The following is a 24,470-nucleotide window of genomic DNA, read 5'->3' as shown; positions in this document are numbered from 1 at the left end:
CGCAATGTGGAATAGGCGTGTATCTTGTATATCTAAGACTGCAGCACGTGTTCCCAGCGCTATGAAGCAATTTACTGACTGATTTCTAGTTGTACTTTTCTGCAAGGTAAACTCATTTCAACAACTTAACCCAGCTACATGAGAGGATTTGTAAATCTCATTTCATTGTGTTTCCAGGGTGCCTAATCTGTTACACAAATATTTCACCCATCGACATTAATCAATTTCACGGCATGATTCGAGTAAAAACAGCTTTTGCTGAGAAGTGTATAGTTTGTTAAGTTAATGTAAATGCAGTTGGCAGTTTTCTTGGTGTCTAGTACTAACCAGCGGCCACAAAATAACAAAATCTAACGATGAGTCTTAATGGGTGTGCCGGTATTTGCTAAATGAGGTTGTGCTACTTTCATCTGTGTGGGGCTAGGCGAGTGAGCAGTAGCGCGCCTGACGGTCAAGGGGAGAACTACTGTGGAGTTTTGAGCGTTTAAGATGGCGATGAGTGTGCGTGTAAGCAAATATTAGACACAAGGAGCAAAGAACAGAAAATCTGCCTCTAATAAAATGTATTTTACTGTTTTTTTTCTGTATATTTCTGTATTTGTTTCCCCCAATGGATCTTGAGTAGTGTAAGGTAATACTGATAGGTATCAATGATGCAAGTACTTGTATGTGTTTGGAACGAACGTCAGGTATAAATAGCAGTGCCAGGCGCTAGGTAGTTAATCTTTGCGCAGTGGCATTATCGTAACCAGTGAAGTATAACTGAGGTGCGATTATTGCTAGTTGAAAACTTTTACCAATACCCCGCCAGAGAGACGTGAAATACCGTCTCTGTGGCAATTTTTGGCAACCCCTGAGGGGGTGTAAGTGTCATAGAAACAATGCTTCAAACTGTGTTTATCTGTGTACTCATTCTGCACTTGTGGAAGTGTTTAGCTGATGGTTGTTAGGGACCATGTACACAGACTAGTCTGTGTTCACTGATCAATTGTGTACATGTCTTAGGGAGCTGGTGACAAACATACTCCTCAGTGTAAGATGTTGTGCAACTGCTATGTGTGAATAAAGATGCCAATGTGGACAGTTGAAATGTGGTTCTGTCTAGTGGCAATTCTTGCTCCATAGCATACTTGTGGTACACACATGCAGTGATTACTGATACATGTAGGATTTGACAAAACTTCTGTCAGAATTTAGTGGAGGAGACTAGGGCAGTACAGTGAGAGTTGGTGAGTGTGTGGGAGGCAGGTGTTGTACTTAATTCATTTTCACAGCACTGCCAGTGTTATAATTTGTGTTTGTGTCCTGATCATTAGATGCATGTTTGATCCTTTTTGGACACTGCTGTGTGTACACCTTGATAATTAGAACTTATGACCATGGAACTGCTGTTTGATAATATTGGGCAATGAGTCTGTTGACTTGAGATGATTGATGTGTTAGGCTGCACAGTGCCTAGTAAGGGCACTCACATTGAGGACAGTGTCCTATCTGGTGGGTGTTACACGAAGCAGGAAGAACTGTAATGTTGTGCAAGGCTTTGCCTCATTTTGAGAATACATACATGTGCTGTAGTGTGCAGAGCAGAGGGATTGAAAGAAAGGTAAGGGCTAGTAGCTATTTGGGTGGTAGCTAATGCAGCCCCTGATGTTGAGGTTTTGTTGAACCTTTATGTAGCTTACATGTTTCATCTAAAGGCTGCTGGTGGAAAATCTCCTTCATGCAGTAATAACAGTGATTGTGCAGTAAAATTTGGTGGGCTGCAGCCATGGCATTTCCATTTTGAACAGTGTGATTAGTGCATTTCTTGGTGAATTCCTTGAACTGTGGATTTACTGTGCAAATGTGACACATAATACAGTGTGATAGTTTAAATGGGATGGTGAGCTTAATGATGGTCCAGTGTGCTATGAGAATGTATTGCATGTGGAATACTGAAGAGAGGGAACCAGTGCTTGTGGGGTAAATTTTGTGACTGTATCTGTGAATATAAATCATAGAATGCAATGAAAAATACAGTGGTAGAGGAAGTGTAGGTGAGAATTGTAGCAGGAGTCGTTTTTTTTTTTTTTTTTTTTTTTTTTTTTTTTTTTTTTCTCTCTCTTCATTTGAGAATATGACTCTTCCTATATGCAAGGTGAGCAAAATTTGCTGCCTACTATAGCACAAATGGATCCATAGAAAATGTCTTATTGTTTGGATCTGTTATGAATGCTTGGCACTCGAGATACTATTTAGCACACATTCAGATATTTTCATTTTTGTCAGGCAATATATTAGCTGGGGCCAATGAGACAGCAGGCAGGTTTGGATACTGTTAGCTTTCTATGATTCTTCTTGGACAAGAACATAAACAGTAGAGGAGTCCAAAATATATATTTTTGTGCAGGTTGTTTGGCGCAATGTGGAATAGGCGTGTATCTTGTATATCTAAGACTGCAGCACGTGTTCCCAGCGCTATGAAGCAATTTACTGACTGATTTCTAGTTGTACTTTTCTGCAAGGTAAACTCATTTCAACAACTTAACCCAGCTACATGAGAGGATTTGTAAATCTCATTTCATTGTGTTTCCAGGGTGCCTAATCTGTTACACAAATATTTCACCCATCGACATTAATCAATTTCACGGCATGATTCGAGTAAAAACAGCTTTTGCTGAGAAGTGTATAGTTTGTTAAGTTAATGTAAATGCAGTTGGCAGTTTTCTTGGTGTCTAGTACTAACCAGCGGCCACAAAATAACAAAATCTAACGATGAGTCTTAATGGGTGTGCCGGTATTTGCTAAATGAGGTTGTGCTACTTTCATCTGTGTGGGGCTAGGCGAGTGAGCAGTAGCGCGCCTGACGGTCAAGGGGAGAACTACTGTGGAGTTTTGAGCGTTTAAGATGGCGATGAGTGTGCGTGTAAGCAAATATTAGACACAAGGAGCAAAGAACAGAAAATCTGCCTCTAATAAAATGTATTTTACTGTTTTTTTTCTGTATATTTCTGTATTTGTTTCCCCCAATGGATCTTGAGTAGTGTAAGGTAATACTGATAGGTATCAATGATGCAAGTACTTGTATGTGTTTGGAACGAACGTCAGGTATAAATAGCAGTGCCAGGCGCTAGGTAGTTAATCTTTGCGCAGTGGCATTATCGTAACCAGTGAAGTATAACTGAGGTGCGATTATTGCTAGTTGAAAACTTTTACCAATACCCCGCCAGAGAGACGTGAAATACCGTCTCTGTGGCAATTTTTGGCAACCCCTGAGGGGGTGTAAGTGTCATAGAAACAATGCTTCAAACTGTGTTTATCTGTGTACTCATTCTGCACTTGTGGAAGTGTTTAGCTGATGGTTGTTAGGGACCATGTACACAGACTAGTCTGTGTTCACTGATCAATTGTGTACATGTCTTAGGGAGCTGGTGACAAACATACTCCTCAGTGTAAGATGTTGTGCAACTGCTATGTGTGAATAAAGATGCCAATGTGGACAGTTGAAATGTGGTTCTGTCTAGTGGCAATTCTTGCTCCATAGCATACTTGTGGTACACACATGCAGTGATTACTGATACATGTAGGATTTGACAAAACTTCTGTCAGAATTTAGTGGAGGAGACTAGGGCAGTACAGTGAGAGTTGGTGAGTGTGTGGGAGGCAGGTGTTGTACTTAATTCATTTTCACAGCACTGCCAGTGTTATAATTTGTGTTTGTGTCCTGATCATTAGATGCATGTTTGATCCTTTTTGGACACTGCTGTGTGTACACCTTGATAATTAGAACTTATGACCATGGAACTGCTGTTTGATAATATTGGGCAATGAGTCTGTTGACTTGAGATGATTGATGTGTTAGGCTGCACAGTGCCTAGTAAGGGCACTCACATTGAGGACAGTGTCCTATCTGGTGGGTGTTACACGAAGCAGGAAGAACTGTAATGTTGTGCAAGGCTTTGCCTCATTTTGAGAATACATACATGTGCTGTAGTGTGCAGAGCAGAGGGATTGAAAGAAAGGTAAGGGCTAGTAGCTATTTGGGTGGTAGCTAATGCAGCCCCTGATGTTGAGGTTTTGTTGAACCTTTATGTAGCTTACATGTTTCATCTAAAGGCTGCTGGTGGAAAATCTCCTTCATGCAGTAATAACAGTGATTGTGCAGTAAAATTTGGTGGGCTGCAGCCATGGCATTTCCATTTTGAACAGTGTGATTAGTGCATTTCTTGGTGAATTCCTTGAACTGTGGATTTACTGTGCAAATGTGACACATAATACAGTGTGATAGTTTAAATGGGATGGTGAGCTTAATGATGGTCCAGTGTGCTATGAGAATGTATTGCATGTGGAATACTGAAGAGAGGGAACCAGTGCTTGTGGGGTAAATTTTGTGACTGTATCTGTGAATATAAATCATAGAATGCAATGAAAAATACAGTGGTAGAGGAAGTGTAGGTGAGAATTGTAGCAGGAGTCGTTTTTTTTTTTTTTTTTTTTTTTTTTTTTTTTTTTTTCTCTCTCTTCATTTGAGAATATGACTCTTCCTATATGCAAGGTGAGCAAAATTTGCTGCCTACTATAGCACAAATGGATCCATAGAAAATGTCTTATTGTTTGGATCTGTTATGAATGCTTGGCACTCGAGATACTATTTAGCACACATTCAGATATTTTCATTTTTGTCAGGCAATATATTAGCTGGGGCCAATGAGACAGCAGGCAGGTTTGGATACTGTTAGCTTTCTATGATTCTTCTTGGACAAGAACATAAACAGTAGAGGAGTCCAAAATATATATTTTTGTGCAGGTTGTTTGGCGCAATGTGGAATAGGCGTGTATCTTGTATATCTAAGACTGCAGCACGTGTTCCCAGCGCTATGAAGCAATTTACTGACTGATTTCTAGTTGTACTTTTCTGCAAGGTAAACTCATTTCAACAACTTAACCCAGCTACATGAGAGGATTTGTAAATCTCATTTCATTGTGTTTCCAGGGTGCCTAATCTGTTACACAAATATTTCACCCATCGACATTAATCAATTTCACGGCATGATTCGAGTAAAAACAGCTTTTGCTGAGAAGTGTATAGTTTGTTAAGTTAATGTAAATGCAGTTGGCAGTTTTCTTGGTGTCTAGTACTAACCAGCGGCCACAAAATAACAAAATCTAACGATGAGTCTTAATGGGTGTGCCGGTATTTGCTAAATGAGGTTGTGCTACTTTCATCTGTGTGGGGCTAGGCGAGTGAGCAGTAGCGCGCCTGACGGTCAAGGGGAGAACTACTGTGGAGTTTTGAGCGTTTAAGATGGCGATGAGTGTGCGTGTAAGCAAATATTAGACACAAGGAGCAAAGAACAGAAAATCTGCCTCTAATAAAATGTATTTTACTGTTTTTTTTCTGTATATTTCTGTATTTGTTTCCCCCAATGGATCTTGAGTAGTGTAAGGTAATACTGATAGGTATCAATGATGCAAGTACTTGTATGTGTTTGGAACGAACGTCAGGTATAAATAGCAGTGCCAGGCGCTAGGTAGTTAATCTTTGCGCAGTGGCATTATCGTAACCAGTGAAGTATAACTGAGGTGCGATTATTGCTAGTTGAAAACTTTTACCAATACCCCGCCAGAGAGACGTGAAATACCGTCTCTGTGGCAATTTTTGGCAACCCCTGAGGGGGTGTAAGTGTCATAGAAACAATGCTTCAAACTGTGTTTATCTGTGTACTCATTCTGCACTTGTGGAAGTGTTTAGCTGATGGTTGTTAGGGACCATGTACACAGACTAGTCTGTGTTCACTGATCAATTGTGTACATGTCTTAGGGAGCTGGTGACAAACATACTCCTCAGTGTAAGATGTTGTGCAACTGCTATGTGTGAATAAAGATGCCAATGTGGACAGTTGAAATGTGGTTCTGTCTAGTGGCAATTCTTGCTCCATAGCATACTTGTGGTACACACATGCAGTGATTACTGATACATGTAGGATTTGACAAAACTTCTGTCAGAATTTAGTGGAGGAGACTAGGGCAGTACAGTGAGAGTTGGTGAGTGTGTGGGAGGCAGGTGTTGTACTTAATTCATTTTCACAGCACTGCCAGTGTTATAATTTGTGTTTGTGTCCTGATCATTAGATGCATGTTTGATCCTTTTTGGACACTGCTGTGTGTACACCTTGATAATTAGAACTTATGACCATGGAACTGCTGTTTGATAATATTGGGCAATGAGTCTGTTGACTTGAGATGATTGATGTGTTAGGCTGCACAGTGCCTAGTAAGGGCACTCACATTGAGGACAGTGTCCTATCTGGTGGGTGTTACACGAAGCAGGAAGAACTGTAATGTTGTGCAAGGCTTTGCCTCATTTTGAGAATACATACATGTGCTGTAGTGTGCAGAGCAGAGGGATTGAAAGAAAGGTAAGGGCTAGTAGCTATTTGGGTGGTAGCTAATGCAGCCCCTGATGTTGAGGTTTTGTTGAACCTTTATGTAGCTTACATGTTTCATCTAAAGGCTGCTGGTGGAAAATCTCCTTCATGCAGTAATAACAGTGATTGTGCAGTAAAATTTGGTGGGCTGCAGCCATGGCATTTCCATTTTGAACAGTGTGATTAGTGCATTTCTTGGTGAATTCCTTGAACTGTGGATTTACTGTGCAAATGTGACACATAATACAGTGTGATAGTTTAAATGGGATGGTGAGCTTAATGATGGTCCAGTGTGCTATGAGAATGTATTGCATGTGGAATACTGAAGAGAGGGAACCAGTGCTTGTGGGGTAAATTTTGTGACTGTATCTGTGAATATAAATCATAGAATGCAATGAAAAATACAGTGGTAGAGGAAGTGTAGGTGAGAATTGTAGCAGGAGTCGTTTTTTTTTTTTTTTTTTTTTTTTTTTTTTTTTTTTTTCTCTCTCTTCATTTGAGAATATGACTCTTCCTATATGCAAGGTGAGCAAAATTTGCTGCCTACTATAGCACAAATGGATCCATAGAAAATGTCTTATTGTTTGGATCTGTTATGAATGCTTGGCACTCGAGATACTATTTAGCACACATTCAGATATTTTCATTTTTGTCAGGCAATATATTAGCTGGGGCCAATGAGACAGCAGGCAGGTTTGGATACTGTTAGCTTTCTATGATTCTTCTTGGACAAGAACATAAACAGTAGAGGAGTCCAAAATATATATTTTTGTGCAGGTTGTTTGGCGCAATGTGGAATAGGCGTGTATCTTGTATATCTAAGACTGCAGCACGTGTTCCCAGCGCTATGAAGCAATTTACTGACTGATTTCTAGTTGTACTTTTCTGCAAGGTAAACTCATTTCAACAACTTAACCCAGCTACATGAGAGGATTTGTAAATCTCATTTCATTGTGTTTCCAGGGTGCCTAATCTGTTACACAAATATTTCACCCATCGACATTAATCAATTTCACGGCATGATTCGAGTAAAAACAGCTTTTGCTGAGAAGTGTATAGTTTGTTAAGTTAATGTAAATGCAGTTGGCAGTTTTCTTGGTGTCTAGTACTAACCAGCGGCCACAAAATAACAAAATCTAACGATGAGTCTTAATGGGTGTGCCGGTATTTGCTAAATGAGGTTGTGCTACTTTCATCTGTGTGGGGCTAGGCGAGTGAGCAGTAGCGCGCCTGACGGTCAAGGGGAGAACTACTGTGGAGTTTTGAGCGTTTAAGATGGCGATGAGTGTGCGTGTAAGCAAATATGAGACACAAGGAGCAAAGAACAGAAAATCTGCCTCTAATAAAATGTATTTTACTGTTTTTTTTCTGTATATTTCTGTATTTGTTTCCCCCAATGGATCTTGAGTAGTGTAAGGTAATACTGATAGGTATCAATGATGCAAGTACTTGTATGTGTTTGGAACGAACGTCAGGTATAAATAGCAGTGCCAGGCGCTAGGTAGTTAATCTTTGCGCAGTGGCATTATCGTAACCAGTGAAGTATAACTGAGGTGCGATTATTGCTAGTTGAAAACTTTTACCAATACCCCGCCAGAGAGACGTGAAATACCGTCTCTGTGGCAATTTTTGGCAACCCCTGAGGGGGTGTAAGTGTCATAGAAACAATGCTTCAAACTGTGTTTATCTGTGTACTCATTCTGCACTTGTGGAAGTGTTTAGCTGATGGTTGTTAGGGACCATGTACACAGACTAGTCTGTGTTCACTGATCAATTGTGTACATGTCTTAGGGAGCTGGTGACAAACATACTCCTCAGTGTAAGATGTTGTGCAACTGCTATGTGTGAATAAAGATGCCAATGTGGACAGTTGAAATGTGGTTCTGTCTAGTGGCAATTCTTGCTCCATAGCATACTTGTGGTACACACATGCAGTGATTACTGATACATGTAGGATTTGACAAAACTTCTGTCAGAATTTAGTGGAGGAGACTAGGGCAGTACAGTGAGAGTTGGTGAGTGTGTGGGAGGCAGGTGTTGTACTTAATTCATTTTCACAGCACTGCCAGTGTTATAATTTGTGTTTGTGTCCTGATCATTAGATGCATGTTTGATCCTTTTTGGACACTGCTGTGTGTACACCTTGATAATTAGAACTTATGACCATGGAACTGCTGTTTGATAATATTGGGCAATGAGTCTGTTGACTTGAGATGATTGATGTGTTAGGCTGCACAGTGCCTAGTAAGGGCACTCACATTGAGGACAGTGTCCTATCTGGTGGGTGTTACACGAAGCAGGAAGAACTGTAATGTTGTGCAAGGCTTTGCCTCATTTTGAGAATACATACATGTGCTGTAGTGTGCAGAGCAGAGGGATTGAAAGAAAGGTAAGGGCTAGTAGCTATTTGGGTGGTAGCTAATGCAGCCCCTGATGTTGAGGTTTTGTTGAACCTTTATGTAGCTTACATGTTTCATCTAAAGGCTGCTGGTGGAAAATCTCCTTCATGCAGTAATAACAGTGATTGTGCAGTAAAATTTGGTGGGCTGCAGCCATGGCATTTCCATTTTGAACAGTGTGATTAGTGCATTTCTTGGTGAATTCCTTGAACTGTGGATTTACTGTGCAAATGTGACACATAATACAGTGTGATAGTTTAAATGGGATGGTGAGCTTAATGATGGTCCAGTGTGCTATGAGAATGTATTGCATGTGGAATACTGAAGAGAGGGAACCAGTGCTTGTGGGGTAAATTTTGTGACTGTATCTGTGAATATAAATCATAGAATGCAATGAAAAATACAGTGGTAGAGGAAGTGTAGGTGAGAATTGTAGCAGGAGTCGTTTTTTTTTTTTTTTTTTTTTTTTTTTTTTTTTTTTTTTCTCTCTCTTCATTTGAGAATATGACTCTTCCTATATGCAAGGTGAGCAAAATTTGCTGCCTACTATAGCACAAATGGATCCATAGAAAATGTCTTATTGTTTGGATCTGTTATGAATGCTTGGCACTCGAGATACTATTTAGCACACATTCAGATATTTTCATTTTTGTCAGGCAATATATTAGCTGGGGCCAATGAGACAGCAGGCAGGTTTGGATACTGTTAGCTTTCTATGATTCTTCTTGGACAAGAACATAAACAGTAGAGGAGTCCAAAATATATATTTTTGTGCAGGTTGTTTGGCGCAATGTGGAATAGGCGTGTATCTTGTATATCTAAGACTGCAGCACGTGTTCCCAGCGCTATGAAGCAATTTACTGACTGATTTCTAGTTGTACTTTTCTGCAAGGTAAACTCATTTCAACAACTTAACCCAGCTACATGAGAGGATTTGTAAATCTCATTTCATTGTGTTTCCAGGGTGCCTAATCTGTTACACAAATATTTCACCCATCGACATTAATCAATTTCACGGCATGATTCGAGTAAAAACAGCTTTTGCTGAGAAGTGTATAGTTTGTTAAGTTAATGTAAATGCAGTTGGCAGTTTTCTTGGTGTCTAGTACTAACCAGCGGCCACAAAATAACAAAATCTAACGATGAGTCTTAATGGGTGTGCCGGTATTTGCTAAATGAGGTTGTGCTACTTTCATCTGTGTGGGGCTAGGCGAGTGAGCAGTAGCGCGCCTGACGGTCAAGGGGAGAACTACTGTGGAGTTTTGAGCGTTTAAGATGGCGATGAGTGTGCGTGTAAGCAAATATTAGACACAAGGAGCAAAGAACAGAAAATCTGCCTCTAATAAAATGTATTTTACTGTTTTTTTTCTGTATATTTCTGTATTTGTTTCCCCCAATGGATCTTGAGTAGTGTAAGGTAATACTGATAGGTATCAATGATGCAAGTACTTGTATGTGTTTGGAACGAACGTCAGGTATAAATAGCAGTGCCAGGCGCTAGGTAGTTAATCTTTGCGCAGTGGCATTATCGTAACCAGTGAAGTATAACTGAGGTGCGATTATTGCTAGTTGAAAACTTTTACCAATACCCCGCCAGAGAGACGTGAAATACCGTCTCTGTGGCAATTTTTGGCAACCCCTGAGGGGGTGTAAGTGTCATAGAAACAATGCTTCAAACTGTGTTTATCTGTGTACTCATTCTGCACTTGTGGAAGTGTTTAGCTGATGGTTGTTAGGGACCATGTACACAGACTAGTCTGTGTTCACTGATCAATTGTGTACATGTCTTAGGGAGCTGGTGACAAACATACTCCTCAGTGTAAGATGTTGTGCAACTGCTATGTGTGAATAAAGATGCCAATGTGGACAGTTGAAATGTGGTTCTGTCTAGTGGCAATTCTTGCTCCATAGCATACTTGTGGTACACACATGCAGTGATTACTGATACATGTAGGATTTGACAAAACTTCTGTCAGAATTTAGTGGAGGAGACTAGGGCAGTACAGTGAGAGTTGGTGAGTGTGTGGGAGGCAGGTGTTGTACTTAATTCATTTTCACAGCACTGCCAGTGTTATAATTTGTGTTTGTGTCCTGATCATTAGATGCATGTTTGATCCTTTTTGGACACTGCTGTGTGTACACCTTGATAATTAGAACTTATGACCATGGAACTGCTGTTTGATAATATTGGGCAATGAGTCTGTTGACTTGAGATGATTGATGTGTTAGGCTGCACAGTGCCTAGTAAGGGCACTCACATTGAGGACAGTGTCCTATCTGGTGGGTGTTACACGAAGCAGGAAGAACTGTAATGTTGTGCAAGGCTTTGCCTCATTTTGAGAATACATACATGTGCTGTAGTGTGCAGAGCAGAGGGATTGAAAGAAAGGTAAGGGCTAGTAGCTATTTGGGTGGTAGCTAATGCAGCCCCTGATGTTGAGGTTTTGTTGAACCTTTATGTAGCTTACATGTTTCATCTAAAGGCTGCTGGTGGAAAATCTCCTTCATGCAGTAATAACAGTGATTGTGCAGTAAAATTTGGTGGGCTGCAGCCATGGCATTTCCATTTTGAACAGTGTGATTAGTGCATTTCTTGGTGAATTCCTTGAACTGTGGATTTACTGTGCAAATGTGACACATAATACAGTGTGATAGTTTAAATGGGATGGTGAGCTTAATGATGGTCCAGTGTGCTATGAGAATGTATTGCATGTGGAATACTGAAGAGAGGGAACCAGTGCTTGTGGGGTAAATTTTGTGACTGTATCTGTGAATATAAATCATAGAATGCAATGAAAAATACAGTGGTAGAGGAAGTGTAGGTGAGAATTGTAGCAGGAGTCGTTTTTTTTTTTTTTTTTTTTTTTTTTTTTTTTTTCTCTCTCTTCATTTGAGAATATGACTCTTCCTATATGCAAGGTGAGCAAAATTTGCTGCCTACTATAGCACAAATGGATCCATAGAAAATGTCTTATTGTTTGGATCTGTTATGAATGCTTGGCACTCGAGATACTATTTAGCACACATTCAGATATTTTCATTTTTGTCAGGCAATATATTAGCTGGGGCCAATGAGACAGCAGGCAGGTTTGGATACTGTTAGCTTTCTATGATTCTTCTTGGACAAGAACATAAACAGTAGAGGAGTCCAAAATATATATTTTTGTGCAGGTTGTTTGGCGCAATGTGGAATAGGCGTGTATCTTGTATATCTAAGACTGCAGCACGTGTTCCCAGCGCTATGAAGCAATTTACTGACTGATTTCTAGTTGTACTTTTCTGCAAGGTAAACTCATTTCAACAACTTAACCCAGCTACATGAGAGGATTTGTAAATCTCATTTCATTGTGTTTCCAGGGTGCCTAATCTGTTACACAAATATTTCACCCATCGACATTAATCAATTTCACGGCATGATTCGAGTAAAAACAGCTTTTGCTGAGAAGTGTATAGTTTGTTAAGTTAATGTAAATGCAGTTGGCAGTTTTCTTGGTGTCTAGTACTAACCAGCGGCCACAAAATAACAAAATCTAACGATGAGTCTTAATGGGTGTGCCGGTATTTGCTAAATGAGGTTGTGCTACTTTCATCTGTGTGGGGCTAGGCGAGTGAGCAGTAGCGCGCCTGACGGTCAAGGGGAGAACTACTGTGGAGTTTTGAGCGTTTAAGATGGCGATGAGTGTGCGTGTAAGCAAATATTAGACACAAGGAGCAAAGAACAGAAAATCTGCCTCTAATAAAATGTATTTTACTGTTTTTTTTCTGTATATTTCTGTATTTGTTTCCCCCAATGGATCTTGAGTAGTGTAAGGTAATACTGATAGGTATCAATGATGCAAGTACTTGTATGTGTTTGGAACGAACGTCAGGTATAAATAGCAGTGCCAGGCGCTAGGTAGTTAATCTTTGCGCAGTGGCATTATCGTAACCAGTGAAGTATAACTGAGGTGCGATTATTGCTAGTTGAAAACTTTTACCAATACCCCGCCAGAGAGACGTGAAATACCGTCTCTGTGGCAATTTTTGGCAACCCCTGAGGGGGTGTAAGTGTCATAGAAACAATGCTTCAAACTGTGTTTATCTGTGTACTCATTCTGCACTTGTGGAAGTGTTTAGCTGATGGTTGTTAGGGACCATGTACACAGACTAGTCTGTGTTCACTGATCAATTGTGTACATGTCTTAGGGAGCTGGTGACAAACATACTCCTCAGTGTAAGATGTTGTGCAACTGCTATGTGTGAATAAAGATGCCAATGTGGACAGTTGAAATGTGGTTCTGTCTAGTGGCAATTCTTGCTCCATAGCATACTTGTGGTACACACATGCAGTGATTACTGATACATGTAGGATTTGACAAAACTTCTGTCAGAATTTAGTGGAGGAGACTAGGGCAGTACAGTGAGAGTTGGTGAGTGTGTGGGAGGCAGGTGTTGTACTTAATTCATTTTCACAGCACTGCCAGTGTTATAATTTGTGTTTGTGTCCTGATCATTAGATGCATGTTTGATCCTTTTTGGACACTGCTGTGTGTACACCTTGATAATTAGAACTTATGACCATGGAACTGCTGTTTGATAATATTGGGCAATGAGTCTGTTGACTTGAGATGATTGATGTGTTAGGCTGCACAGTGCCTAGTAAGGGCACTCACATTGAGGACAGTGTCCTATCTGGTGGGTGTTACACGAAGCAGGAAGAACTGTAATGTTGTGCAAGGCTTTGCCTCATTTTGAGAATACATACATGTGCTGTAGTGTGCAGAGCAGAGGGATTGAAAGAAAGGTAAGGGCTAGTAGCTATTTGGGTGGTAGCTAATGCAGCCCCTGATGTTGAGGTTTTGTTGAACCTTTATGTAGCTTACATGTTTCATCTAAAGGCTGCTGGTGGAAAATCTCCTTCATGCAGTAATAACAGTGATTGTGCAGTAAAATTTGGTGGGCTGCAGCCATGGCATTTCCATTTTGAACAGTGTGATTAGTGCATTTCTTGGTGAATTCCTTGAACTGTGGATTTACTGTGCAAATGTGACACATAATACAGTGTGATAGTTTAAATGGGATGGTGAGCTTAATGATGGTCCAGTGTGCTATGAGAATGTATTGCATGTGGAATACTGAAGAGAGGGAACCAGTGCTTGTGGGGTAAATTTTGTGACTGTATCTGTGAATATAAATCATAGAATGCAATGAAAAATACAGTGGTAGAGGAAGTGTAGGTGAGAATTGTAGCAGGAGTCGTTTTTTTTTTTTTTTTTTTTTTTTTTTTTTTTTTTTCTCTCTCTTCATTTGAGAATATGACTCTTCCTATATGCAAGGTGAGCAAAATTTGCTGCCTACTATAGCACAAATGGATCCATAGAAAATGTCTTATTGTTTGGATCTGTTATGAATGCTTGGCACTCGAGATACTATTTAGCACACATTCAGATATTTTCATTTTTGTCAGGCAATATATTAGCTGGGGCCAATGAGACAGCAGGCAGGTTTGGATACTGTTAGCTTTCTATGATTCTTCTTGGACAAGAACATAAACAGTAGAGGAGTCCAAAATATATATTTTTGTGCAGGTTGTTTGGCGCAATGTGGAATAGGCGTGTATCTTGTATATCTAAGACTGCAGCACGTGTTCCCAGCGCTATGAAGCAATTTACTGACTGATTTCTAGTTGTACTTTTCTGCAAGGTAAACTCATTTCAACAACTTAACCCAGCTACATGAGAGGATTTGTAAATCTCATTTCATTGTGTTTCCAGGGTGCCTAATCTGTTACACAAATATTTCACCCATCGACATTAATCAATTTCACGGCATGATTCGAGTAAAAACAGCTTTTGCTGAGAAGTGTATAGTTTGTTAAGTTAATGTAAATGCAGTTGGCAGTTTTCTTGGTGTCTAGTACTAACCAGCGGCCACAAAATAACAAAATCTAACGATGAGTCTTAATGGGTGTGCCGGTATTTGCTAAATGAGGTTGTGCTACTTTCATCTGTGTGGGGCTAGGCGAGTGAGCAGTAGCGCGCCTGACGGTCAAGGGGAGAACTACTGTGGAGTTTTGAGCGTTTAAGATGGCGATGAGTGTGCGTGTAAGCAAATATTAGACACAAGGAGCAAAGAACAGAAAATCTGCCTCTAATAAAATGTATTTTACTGTTTTTTTTCTGTATATTTCTGTATTTGTTTCCCCCAATGGATCTTGAGTAGTGTAAGGTAATACTGATAGGTATCAATGATGCAAGTACTTGTATGTGTTTGGAACGAACGTCAGGTATAAATAGCAGTGCCAGGCGCTAGGTAGTTAATCTTTGCGCAGTGGCATTATCGTAACCAGTGAAGTATAACTGAGGTGCGATTATTGCTAGTTGAAAACTTTTACCAATACCCCGCCAGAGAGACGTGAAATACCGTCTCTGTGGCAATTTTTGGCAACCCCTGAGGGGGTGTAAGTGTCATAGAAACAATGCTTCAAACTGTGTTTATCTGTGTACTCATTCTGCACTTGTGGAAGTGTTTAGCTGATGGTTGTTAGGGACCATGTACACAGACTAGTCTGTGTTCACTGATCAATTGTGTACATGTCTTAGGGAGCTGGTGACAAACATACTCCTCAGTGTAAGATGTTGTGCAACTGCTATGTGTGAATAAAGATGCCAATGTGGACAGTTGAAATGTGGTTCTGTCTAGTGGCAATTCTTGCTCCATAGCATACTTGTGGTACACACATGCAGTGATTACTGATACATGTAGGATTTGACAAAACTTCTGTCAGAATTTAGTGGAGGAGACTAGGGCAGTACAGTGAGAGTTGGTGAGTGTGTGGGAGGCAGGTGTTGTACTTAATTCATTTTCACAGCACTGCCAGTGTTATAATTTGTGTTTGTGTCCTGATCATTAGATGCATGTTTGATCCTTTTTGGACACTGCTGTGTGTACACCTTGATAATTAGAACTTATGACCATGGAACTGCTGTTTGATAATATTGGGCAATGAGTCTGTTGACTTGAGATGATTGATGTGTTAGGCTGCACAGTGCCTAGTAAGGGCACTCACATTGAGGACAGTGTCCTATCTGGTGGGTGTTACACGAAGCAGGAAGAACTGTAATGTTGTGCAAGGCTTTGCCTCATTTTGAGAATACATACATGTGCTGTAGTGTGCAGAGCAGAGGGATTGAAAGAAAGGTAAGGGCTAGTAGCTATTTGGGTGGTAGCTAATGCAGCCCCTGATGTTGAGGTTTTGTTGAACCTTTATGTAGCTTACATGTTTCATCTAAAGGCTGCTGGTGGAAAATCTCCTTCATGCAGTAATAACAGTGATTGTGCAGTAAAATTTGGTGGGCTGCAGCCATGGCATTTCCATTTTGAACAGTGTGATTAGTGCATTTCTTGGTGAATTCCTTGAACTGTGGATTTACTGTGCAAATGTGACACATAATACAGTGTGATAGTTTAAATGGGATGGTGAGCTTAATGATGGTCCAGTGTGCTATGAGAATGTATTGCATGTGGAATACTGAAGAGAGGGAACCAGTGCTTGTGGGGTAAATTTTGTGACTGTATCTGTGAATATAAATCATAGAATGCAATGAAAAATACAGTGGTAGAGGAAGTGTAGGTGAGAATTGTAGCAGGAGTCGTTTTTTTTTTTTTTTTTTTTTTTTTTTTTTTTTTTTCTCTCTCTTCATTTGAGAATATGACTCTTCCTATATGCAAGGTGAGCAAAATTTGCTGCCTACTATAGCACAAATGGATCCATAGAAAATGTCTTATTGTTTGGATCTGTTATGAATGCTTGGCACTCGAGATACTATTTAGCACACATTCAGATATTTTCATTTTTGTCAGGCAATATATTAGCTGGGGCCAATGAGACAGCAGGCAGGTTTGGATACTGTTAGCTTTCTATGATTCTTCTTGGACAAGAACATAAACAGTAGAGGAGTCCAAAATATATATTTTTGTGCAGGTTGTTTGGCGCAATGTGGAATAGGCGTGTATCTTGTATATCTAAGACTGCAGCACGTGTTCCCAGCGCTATGAAGCAATTTACTGACTGATTTCTAGTTGTACTTTTCTGCAAGGTAAACTCATTTCAACAACTTAACCCAGCTACATGAGAGGATTTGTAAATCTCATTTCATTGTGTTTCCAGGGTGCCTAATCTGTTACACAAATATTTCACCCATCGACATTAATCAATTTCACGGCATGATTCGAGTAAAAACAGCTTTTGCTGAGAAGTGTATAGTTTGTTAAGTTAATGTAAATGCAGTTGGCAGTTTTCTTGGTGTCTAGTACTAACCAGCGGCCACAAAATAACAAAATCTAACGATGAGTCTTAATGGGTGTGCCGGTATTTGCTAAATGAGGTTGTGCTACTTTCATCTGTGTGGGGCTAGGCGAGTGAGCAGTAGCGCGCCTGACGGTCAAGGGGAGAACTACTGTGGAGTTTTGAGCGTTTAAGATGGCGATGAGTGTGCGTGTAAGCAAATATTAGACACAAGGAGCAAAGAACAGAAAATCTGCCTCTAATAAAATGTATTTTACTGTTTTTTTTCTGTATATTTCTGTATTTGTTTCCCCCAATGGATCTTGAGTAGTGTAAGGTAATACTGATAGGTATCAATGATGCAAGTACTTGTATGTGTTTGGAACGAACGTCAGGTATAAATAGCAGTGCCAGGCGCTAGGTAGTTAATCTTTGCGCAGTGGCATTATCGTAACCAGTGAAGTATAACTGAGGTGCGATTATTGCTAGTTGAAAACTTTTACCAATACCCCGCCAGAGAGACGTGAAATACCGTCTCTGTGGCAATTTTTGGCAACCCCTGAGGGGGTGTAAGTGTCATAGAAACAATGCTTCAAACTGTGTTTATCTGTGTACTCATTCTGCACTTGTGGAAGTGTTTAGCTGATGGTTGTTAGGGACCATGTACACAGACTAGTCTGTGTTCACTGATCAATTGTGTACATGTCTTAGGGAGCTGGTGACAAACATACTCCTCAGTGTAAGATGTTGTGCAACTGCTATGTGTGAATAAAGATGCCAATGTGGACAGTTGAAATGTGGTTCTGTCTAGTGGCAATTCTTGCTCCATAGCATACTTGTGGTACACACATGCAGTGATTACTGATACATGTAGGATTTGACAAAACTTCTGTCAGAATTTAGTGGAGGAGACTAGGGCAGTACAGTGAGAGTTGGTGAGTGTGTGGGAGGCAGGTGTTGTACTTAATTCATTTTCACAGCACTGCCAGTGTTATAATTTGTGTTTGTGTCCTGATCATTAGATGCATGTTTGATCCTTTTTGGACACTGCTGTGTGTACACCTTGATAATTAGAACTTATGACCATGGAACTGCTGTTTGATAATATTGGGCAATGAGTCTGTTGACTTGAGATGATTGATGTGTTAGGCTGCACAGTGCCTAGTAAGGGCACTCACATTGAGGACAGTGTCCTATCTGGTGGGTGTTACACGAAGCAGGAAGAACTGTAATGTTGTGCAAGGCTTTGCCTCATTTTGAGAATACATACATGTGCTGTAGTGTGCAGAGCAGAGGGATTGAAAGAAAGGTAAGGGCTAGTAGCTATTTGGGTGGTAGCTAATGCAGCCCCTGATGTTGAGGTTTTGTTGAACCTTTATGTAGCTTACATGTTTCATCTAAAGGCTGCTGGTGGAAAATCTCCTTCATGCAGTAATAACAGTGATTGTGCAGTAAAATTTGGTGGGCTGCAGCCATGGCATTTCCATTTTGAACAGTGTGATTAGTGCATTTCTTGGTGAATTCCTTGAACTGTGGATTTACTGTGCAAATGTGACACATAATACAGTGTGATAGTTTAAATGGGATGGTGAGCTTAATGATGGTCCAGTGTGCTATGAGAATGTATTGCATGTGGAAATACTGAAGAGAGGGAACCAGTGCTTGTGGGGTAAATTTTGTGACTGTATCTGTGAATATAAATCATAGAATGCAATGAAAAATACAGTGGTAGAGGAAGTGTAGGTGAGAATTGTAGCAGGAGTCGTTTTTTTTTTTTTTTTTTTTTTTTTCTCTCTCTTCATTTGAGAATATGACTCTTCCTATATGCAAGGTGAGCAAAATTTGCTGCCTACTATAGCACAAATGGATCCATAGAAAATGTCTTATTGTTTGGATCTGTTATGAATGCTTGGCACTCGAGATACTATTTAGCACACATTCAGATATTTTCATTTTTGTCAGGCAATATATTAGCTGGGGCCAATGAGACAGCAGGCAGGTTTGGATACTGTTAGCTTTCTATGATTCTTCTTGGACAAGAACATAAACAGTAGAGGAGTCCAAAATATATATTTTTGTGCAGGTTGTTTGGCGCAATGTGGAATAGGCGTGTATCTTGTATATCTAAGACTGCAGCACGTGTTCCCAGCGCTATGAAGCAATTTACTGACTGATTTCTAGTTGTACTTTTCTGCAAGGTAAACTCATTTCAACAACTTAACCCAGCTACATGAGAGGATTTGTAAATCTCATTTCATTGTGTTTCCAGGGTGCCTAATCTGTTACACAAATATTTCACCCATCGACATTAATCAATTTCACGGCATGATTCGAGTAAAACAGCTTTTGCTGAGAAGTGTATAGTTTGTTAAGTTAATGTAAATGCAGTTGGCAGTTTTCTTGGTGTCTAGTACTAACCAGCGGCCACAAAATAACAAAATCTAACGATGAGTCTTAATGGGTGTGCCGGTATTTGCTAAATGAGGTTGTGCTACTTTCATCTGTGTGGGGCTAGGCGAGTGAGCAGTAGCGCGCCTGACGGTCAAGGGGAGAACTACTGTGGAGTTTTGAGCGTTTAAGATGGCGATGAGTGTGCGTGTAAGCAAATATTAGACACAAGGAGCAAAGAACAGAAAATCTGCCTCTAATAAAATGTATTTTACTGTTTTTTTTCTGTATATTTCTGTATTTGTTTCCCCCAATGGATCTTGAGTAGTGTAAGGTAATACTGATAGGTATCAATGATGCAAGTACTTGTATGTGTTTGGAACGAACGTCAGGTATAAATAGCAGTGCCAGGCGCTAGGTAGTTAATCTTTGCGCAGTGGCATTATCGTAACCAGTGAAGTATAACTGAGGTGCGATTATTGCTAGTTGAAAACTTTTACCAATACCCCGCCAGAGAGACGTGAAATACCGTCTCTGTGGCAATTTTTGGCAACCCCTGAGGGGGTGTAAGTGTCATAGAAACAATGCTTCAAACTGTGTTTATCTGTGTACTCATTCTGCACTTGTGGAAGTGTTTAGCTGATGGTTGTTAGGGACCATGTACACAGACTAGTCTGTGTTCACTGATCAATTGTGTACATGTCTTAGGGAGCTGGTGACAAACATACTCCTCAGTGTAAGATGTTGTGCAACTGCTATGTGTGAATAAAGATGCCAATGTGGACAGTTGAAATGTGGTTCTGTCTAGTGGCAATTCTTGCTCCATAGCATACTTGTGGTACACACATGCAGTGATTACTGATACATGTAGGATTTGACAAAACTTCTGTCAGAATTTAGTGGAGGAGACTAGGGCAGTACAGTGAGAGTTGGTGAGTGTGTGGGAGGCAGGTGTTGTACTTAATTCATTTTCACAGCACTGCCAGTGTTATAATTTGTGTTTGTGTCCTGATCATTAGATGCATGTTTGATCCTTTTTGGACACTGCTGTGTGTACACCTTGATAATTAGAACTTATGACCATGGAACTGCTGTTTGATAATATTGGGCAATGAGTCTGTTGACTTGAGATGATTGATGTGTTAGGCTGCACAGTGCCTAGTAAGGGCACTCACATTGAGGACAGTGTCCTATCTGGTGGGTGTTACACGAAGCAGGAAGAACTGTAATGTTGTGCAAGGCTTTGCCTCATTTTGAGAATACATACATGTGCTGTAGTGTGCAGAGCAGAGGGATTGAAAGAAAGGTAAGGGCTAGTAGCTATTTGGGTGGTAGCTAATGCAGCCCCTGATGTTGAGGTTTGTTGAACCTTTATGTAGCTTACATGTTTCATCTAAAGGCTGCTGGTGGAAAATCTCCTTCATGCAGTAATAACAGTGATTGTGCAGTAAAATTTGGTGGGCTGCAGCCATGGCATTTCCATTTTGAACAGTGTGATTAGTGCATTTCTTGGTGAATTCCTTGAACTGTGGATTTACTGTGCAAATGTGACACATAATACAGTGTGATAGTTTAAATGGGATGGTGAGCTTAATGATGGTCCAGTGTGCTATGAGAATGTATTGCATGTGGAATACTGAAGAGAGGGAACCAGTGCTTTGTGGGGTAAATTTTGTGACTGTATCTGTGAATATAAATCATAGAATGCAATGAAAAATACAGTGGTAGAGGAAGTGTAGGTGAGAATTGTAGCAGGAGTCGTTTTTTTTTTTTTTTTTTTTTTTTTTCTCTCTCTTCATTTGAGAATATGACTCTTCCTATATGCAAGGTGAGCAAAATTTGCTGCCTACTATAGCACAAATGGATCCATAGAAAATGTCTTATTGTTTGGATCTGTTATGAATGCTTGGCACTCGAGATACTATTTAGCACACATTCAGATATTTTCATTTTTGTCAGGCAATATATTAGCTGGGGGCCAATGAGACAGCAGGCAGGTTTGGATACTGTTAGCTTTCTATGATTCTTCTTGGACAAGAACATAAACAGTAGAGGAGTCCAAAATATATATTTTTGTGCAGGTTGTTTGGCGCAATGTGGAATAGGCGTGTATCTTGTATATCTAAGACTGCAGCACGTGTTCCCAGCGCTATGAAGCAATTTACTGACTGATTTCTAGTTGTACTTTTCTGCAAGGTAAACTCATTTCAACAACTTAACCCAGCTACATGAGAGGATTTGTAAATCTCATTTCATTGTGTTTCCAGGGTGCCTAATCTGTTACACAAATATTTCACCCATCGACATTAATCAATTTCACGGCATGATTCGAGTAAAAACAGCTTTTGCTGAGAAGTGTATAGTTTGTTAAGTTAATGTAAATGCAGTTGGCAGTTTTCTTGGTGTCTAGTACTAACCAGCGGCCACAAAATAACAAAATCTAACGATGAGTCTTAATGGGTGTGCCGGTATTTGCTAAATGAGGTTGTGCTACTTTCATCTGTGTGGGGCTAGGCGAGGTGAGCAGTAGCGCGCCTGACGGTCAAGGGGAGAACTACTGTGGAGTTTTGAGCGTTTAAGATGGCGATGAGTGTGCGTGTAAGCAAATATTAGACACAAGGAGCAAAGAACAGAAAATCTGCCTCTAATAAAATGTATTTTACTGTTTTTTTTCTGTATATTTCTGTATTTGTTTCCCCCAATGGATCTTGAGTAGTGTAAGGTAATACTGATAGGTATCAATGATGCAAGTACTTGTATGTGTTTGGAACGAACGTCAGGTATAAATAGCAGTGCCAGGCGCTAGGTAGTTAATCTTTGCGCAGTGGCATTATCGTAACCAGTGAAGTATAACTGAGGTGCGATTATTGCTAGTTGAAAACTTTTACCAATACCCCGCCAGAGAGACGTGAAATACCGTCTCTGTGGCAATTTTTGGCAACCCCTGAGGGGGTGTAAGTGTCATAGAAACAATGCTTCAAACTGTGTTTATCTGTGTACTCATTCTGCACTTGTGGAAGTGTTTAGCTGATGGTTGTTAGGGACCATGTACACAGACTAGTCTGTGTTCACTGATCAATTGTGTACATGTCTTAGGGAGCTGGTGACAAACATACTCCTCAGTGTAAGATGTTGTGCAACTGCTATGTGTGAATAAAGATGCCAATGTGGACAGTTGAAATGTGGTTCTGTCTAGTGGCAATTCTTGCTCCATAGCATACTTGTGGTACACACATGCAGTGATTACTGATACATGTAGGATTTGACAAAACTTCTGTCAGAATTTAGTGGAGGAGACTAGGGCAGTACAGTGAGAGTTGGTGAGTGTGTGGGAGGCAGGTGTTGTACTTAATTCATTTTCACAGCACTGCCAGTGTTATAATTTGTGTTTGTGTCCTGATCATTAGATGCATGTTTGATCCTTTTTGGACACTGCTGTGTGTACACCTTGATAATTAGAACTTATGACCATGGAACTGCTGTTTGATAATATTGGGCAATGAGTCTGTTGACTTGAGATGATTGATGTGTTAGGCTGCACAGTGCCTAGTAAGGGCACTCACATTGAGGACAGTGTCCTATCTGGTGGGTGTTACACGAAGCAGGAAGAACTGTAATGTTGTGCAAGGCTTTGCCTCATTTTGAGAATACATACATGTGCTGTAGTGTGCAGAGCAGAGGGATTGAAAGAAAGGTAAGGGCTAGTAGCTATTTGGGTGGTAGCTAATGCAGCCCCTGATGTTGAGGTTTTGTTGAACCTTTATGTAGCTTACATGTTTCATCTAAAGGCTGCTGGTGGAAAATCTCCTTCATGCAGTAATAACAGTGATTGTGCAGTAAAATTTGGTGGGCTGCAGCCATGGCATTTCCATTTTGAACAGTGTGATTAGTGCATTTCTTGGTGAATTCCTTGAACTGTGGATTTACTGTGCAAATGTGACACATAATACAGTGTGATAGTTTAAATGGGATGGTGAGCTTAATGATGGTCCAGTGTGCTATGAGAATGTATTGCATGTGGAATACTGAAGAGAGGGAACCAGTGCTTGTGGGGTAAATTTTGTGACTGTATCTGTGAATATAAATCATAGAATGCAATGAAAAATACAGTGGTAGAGGAAGTGTAGGTGAGAATTGTAGCAGGAGTCGTTTTTTTTTTTTTTTTTTTTTTTTTTTTTTTTTTTTTTTTTTTCTCTCTCTTCATTTGAGAATATGACTCTTCCTATATGCAAGGTGAGCAAAATTTGCTGCCTACTATAGCACAAATGGATCCATAGAAAATGTCTTATTGTTTGGATCTGTTATGAATGCTTGGCACTCGAGATACTATTTAGCACACATTCAGATATTTTCATTTTTGTCAGGCAATATATTAGCTGGGGCCAATGAGACAGCAGGCAGGTTTGGATACTGTTAGCTTTCTATGATTCTTCTTGGACAAGAACATAAACAGTAGAGGAGTCCAAAATATATATTTTTGTGCAGGTTGTTTGGCGCAATGTGGAATAGGCGTGTATCTTGTATATCTAAGACTGCAGCACGTGTTCCCAGCGCTATGAAGCAATTTACTGACTGATTTCTAGTTGTACTTTTCTGCAAGGTAAACTCATTTCAACAACTTAACCCAGCTACATGAGAGGATTTGTAAATCTCATTTCATTGTGTTTCCAGGGTGCCTAATCTGTTACACAAATATTTCACCCATCGACATTAATCAATTTCACGGCATGATTCGAGTAAAAACAGCTTTTGCTGAGAAGTGTATAGTTTGTTAAGTTAATGTAAATGCAGTTGGCAGTTTTCTTGTGTCTAGTACTAACCAGCGGCCACAAAATAACAAAATCTAACGATGAGTCTTAATGGGTGTGCCGGTATTTGCTAAATGAGGTTGTGCTACTTTCATCTGTGTGGGGCTAGGCGAGTGAGCAGTAGCGCGCCTGACGGTCAAGGGGAGAACTACTGTGGAGTTTTGAGCGTTTAAGATGGCGATGAGTGTGCGTGTAAGCAAAT

At 40.1% G+C, this 24,470-nt stretch overlaps 10 non-coding genes across 10 annotated transcripts; all 10 read left to right on the top strand.

The window, feature by feature from the left end:
• Positions 1-722: 722 nt before the first annotated feature.
• Positions 723-862, top strand: LOC126452109 (U4 spliceosomal RNA). Its single transcript, XR_007584505.1, has one exon. It is a non-coding gene; the product is annotated as a U4 spliceosomal RNA (small nuclear RNA).
• Positions 863-3,120: 2,258 nt separating this feature from the next.
• Positions 3,121-3,260, top strand: LOC126452108 (U4 spliceosomal RNA). Its single transcript, XR_007584504.1, has one exon. It is a non-coding gene; the product is annotated as a U4 spliceosomal RNA (small nuclear RNA).
• Positions 3,261-5,517: 2,257 nt separating this feature from the next.
• LOC126452107 (U4 spliceosomal RNA) lies at positions 5,518-5,657 on the top strand. The gene has a single exon (XR_007584503.1). It is a non-coding gene; the product is annotated as a U4 spliceosomal RNA (small nuclear RNA).
• A 2,258-nt stretch (positions 5,658-7,915) lies between these two features.
• On the top strand, positions 7,916-8,055 carry LOC126452106 (U4 spliceosomal RNA). Its single transcript, XR_007584502.1, has one exon. It is a non-coding gene; the product is annotated as a U4 spliceosomal RNA (small nuclear RNA).
• Positions 8,056-10,314: 2,259 nt separating this feature from the next.
• LOC126452105 (U4 spliceosomal RNA) lies at positions 10,315-10,454 on the top strand. Its single transcript, XR_007584501.1, has one exon. It is a non-coding gene; the product is annotated as a U4 spliceosomal RNA (small nuclear RNA).
• A 2,254-nt stretch (positions 10,455-12,708) lies between these two features.
• Positions 12,709-12,848, top strand: LOC126452119 (U4 spliceosomal RNA). Its single transcript, XR_007584514.1, has one exon. It is a non-coding gene; the product is annotated as a U4 spliceosomal RNA (small nuclear RNA).
• Positions 12,849-15,104: 2,256 nt separating this feature from the next.
• On the top strand, positions 15,105-15,244 carry LOC126452118 (U4 spliceosomal RNA). Its single transcript, XR_007584513.1, has one exon. It is a non-coding gene; the product is annotated as a U4 spliceosomal RNA (small nuclear RNA).
• Positions 15,245-17,500: 2,256 nt separating this feature from the next.
• LOC126452117 (U4 spliceosomal RNA) lies at positions 17,501-17,640 on the top strand. The gene has a single exon (XR_007584512.1). It is a non-coding gene; the product is annotated as a U4 spliceosomal RNA (small nuclear RNA).
• Positions 17,641-19,885: 2,245 nt separating this feature from the next.
• Positions 19,886-20,025, top strand: LOC126452116 (U4 spliceosomal RNA). Its single transcript, XR_007584511.1, has one exon. It is a non-coding gene; the product is annotated as a U4 spliceosomal RNA (small nuclear RNA).
• Positions 20,026-22,273: 2,248 nt separating this feature from the next.
• On the top strand, positions 22,274-22,413 carry LOC126452103 (U4 spliceosomal RNA). The gene has a single exon (XR_007584500.1). It is a non-coding gene; the product is annotated as a U4 spliceosomal RNA (small nuclear RNA).
• The last annotated feature ends 2,057 nt before the right edge of the window (positions 22,414-24,470 follow it).

This window comes from Schistocerca serialis, unplaced genomic scaffold, assembly GCF_023864345.2.
Source record: "Schistocerca serialis cubense isolate TAMUIC-IGC-003099 unplaced genomic scaffold, iqSchSeri2.2 HiC_scaffold_766, whole genome shotgun sequence".
Classification (NCBI taxonomy): domain Eukaryota; kingdom Metazoa; phylum Arthropoda; class Insecta; order Orthoptera; family Acrididae; genus Schistocerca; species Schistocerca serialis.
This window is presented reverse-complemented; position numbering and strand designations above follow the sequence as displayed.